The sequence below is a fragment of the Pinus tabuliformis genome, chromosome 5_1 (genome assembly GCF_031772625.1).
Source record: "Pinus tabuliformis cultivar Carrire ecotype Pingquan chromosome 5_1, CPIR1, whole genome shotgun sequence".
NCBI lineage: Eukaryota > Viridiplantae > Streptophyta > Pinopsida > Pinales > Pinaceae > Pinus > Pinus tabuliformis.
Genome location: NC_142305.1, coordinates 647,362,359 through 647,365,234, shown reverse-complemented (window position 1 = coordinate 647,365,234; position 2,876 = coordinate 647,362,359). Strand labels below are relative to the sequence as shown.

At 43.9% G+C, this 2,876-nt stretch overlaps 1 pseudogene; it reads right to left on the bottom strand.

Moving 5' to 3' along the window:
• Positions 1-473: 473 nt before the first annotated feature.
• Positions 474-2,049, bottom strand: LOC149166653 (UDP-glycosyltransferase 72B1 pseudogene; annotated as a pseudogene).
• Between the last annotated feature and the right edge of the window lie 827 nt (positions 2,050-2,876).

Genomic DNA, 2,876 nt, shown 5'->3' with positions numbered 1-2,876 from the left:
ATTTCTCACATATCAATATTTCTCACATATCTTTTTCCAGTGAACTGCAAACATAGGTTCAGTGTACATATTCATATTATAGCAAATATTCAAATTTTTCGGGCTATTAGATCTTTCTGTTGTCTGCTTCATGCTTAAGGGGAACATCTGATTTCATACACTTTCTGTTGTCTGCTTCATGCCTCTGTGACTGACACGCTTCAGGTGAACATCTGATTTCATATTGCACAAACCTTATTTTTATGTGTTCTTCAGGCATATACGCACCCATAGGCTTTCCTCTGTGTGACTGGGACCCACAGTAAAACCAGAGTAACACGGTACTCATTGAAATCTAGAATAAAATCAAATCAGAACGTTATAACTATGATACTATGAATGATAAAATCATATTTTAGGATGACATTAATACCATGAATGATGCCATCCTCAGGGATAGAAGCATATTCTGAAATCCACATATTAAGATAACGTTAATACCATCGAATATCATTGATAGAAGCTTATTCCAAAATCCACATACGTGAACATCATCGCAGAGTTTTACTGCGCGCACGAATTTCCCTTCCAGAGAGCCACCACCTCTGCCACAGCCTGGGAGGAACTTCCGCCCTCTGCCAGAGCTGCTTTCGCACTCTCCTTCAACTCTTTCGCTCTCTCCCTCCTCTTCTTCCCCTCCTCTCCTTCCATCAATTCTCTCACCGCTCTCTCCACTCCCTCTTTCGTTACAATCCCATCTTTTCGCTTCTGCAATCCCACTGCCATTTTAATATCATTCACCAGAAAGTAACCGATGGGCTTTTGGTCCCCCTGGAGGGGCCAAGCGATAACGGGAACTCCAAACCAAATGCTCTCTAGCACTGAGTTCCAACCGCAGTGACTCACAAAACCTCCTGTGGACGGGTGTGCAAGGATGGCAACCTGCGGAGCCCACGAGGTAACCACAAGACCACGATCTTTGGTCCGCTGTTCGAAACCAGGGGGGAGCAGCACAGATACGTCCGGATTGGAAGGAGGACCGCGGAGAACCCACAGGAAACGATGCCCGCTTCCTTCCAGTCCCAAAGCAAGCTCCATGATCTGCTCCCCCGAAAGGAAATTCACACTTCCGAAGGAAACGAAGATAACCGAAGACGCCGGCTGCTTATCCAGCCATTGCAGGGAACCACTAGGGTCCTCGAGAACAGGTTTCGGGGGAGCAATGAGCGGCCCGATGGCATATATTGAGGGCATGCGAATTCCATCAACGCTCGGGAGAATCTCTCCATTGACGAGTGCCTCAATGATCCTGCTCTCTACATCCTCAAATGTGTTTATCAGAATTCCGTCCGCTTTAAACAAGCGGTATGAATTGCGGAGGAAAAGGCGATAAAGCGGATCAGACTTGTCTTGCATTGGTTCAGGGAAATCTACTGCAGGTAAGGATGGAAATCCAGGTACCTTAACAGAACCGTCCAAATCCTTCAAAGATTCCTTCATCTCGGCATCCATTGCGGGATGGTAGAGCATGAGAGAAAGATTAGACGCAGATGTAATGTAAAGAACATAACTGGGTATGTTAAGACTAGTGCAAACCTCAATCGCGGCGGCGCAGAATAGATCGGTGATGAAAGCACTTATGGGCTTAGATGAATCGCTCAACAAGGCCCTGAGAACATGCTCGACTGAGACTTTGGACTTCTCCAAGAAATTGAAAATCGAGATTAAGGGATGACCATTCATATCTTCAGGATCCATCTCCACTTCTGGCAGCTCGATGCAGCGGATGTCCAGACCTGAAGATGCCAGAGACTGTGTATAAGCAGTTTGAGCAGAGGTGACCATGAATTTCGCGGTCATGAAAGTTATGGCGAAGCCATGGCGGGATGCCAATAGCTTAGCCAACTCACATAAGGGGATGAAATGCCCCATTCCAGCTACCGATGGAAACATCGCTAGGTGAGGCTTTCTGGTATCCATTATCGCGTGAGAGAAGACTCAATTCCTCGGACTCCACAGCTCGAACAGTAATCAGAGTTGTCTAGCGATCGTGAGTTGTTCACTAGGTTGGAAAACTATAAAAAGGCTCTGAATGTGGATGCAATCACTATAATTTACGCCCCCACAAATGGTTCACCTTTTGCACGACAAATATTCGTCCACGACTATCTCTTGCATGGTTTGAAAGCGTAGCTGTCACGTCAGTACGGATCCATTTAATGTATAGTTGGACGTATGTGGATTATCGTTTGGATGGATAGTTACAAACGCATAAATGTTCCTGTTACAAAAGTCCAACGTGGGATAGAGCCAAAAAGCTTTCACGGGTCACTAAGAATGGACAAGTCTTGCCGGGACTGTTATTTTATATTGGGAATTTGGGTAAAAGGATTTCAATGAAAATTGTGTTTCTAAAGTGAAAAAATTTGGGTAAAAGGATTTCAATAAATCTCGCGAAAATTGTGTTTCTAAAGTAAAAAAAATTGTGTTTCTAAAGTAAAAATAGATTCAACACTAGCAAAATTTTGTAGACACCTAAAATCTTAAATTTAACAATTATAATTTAGATTTACAAAAATCCCTATAGAAATTTATTAAAATATTACCAAAATTTTCATATTTTCAGGAAAAAACAATCTAACCTACAGTATTAAGAATGATAAACCGTGTGGGCCTGGAGTATGCCCTAAAACTGCTTCTGCTTGGCTAAGAGCTCGTCTTCCTCGGACGTAAGGAAACAGGTTAATGGCCCAAGACCCAGAGGCATCTGGCAGGAGTGAAAGCCTGCTCCCTTACGGACCACCAGCAGGTTATTTCAGGTGGCCTGGTTTTCCTTGATAACAGTGATGTGTCAACTGACATGATCAACTGACATTCGGATAGCAGCCAGAGATGGC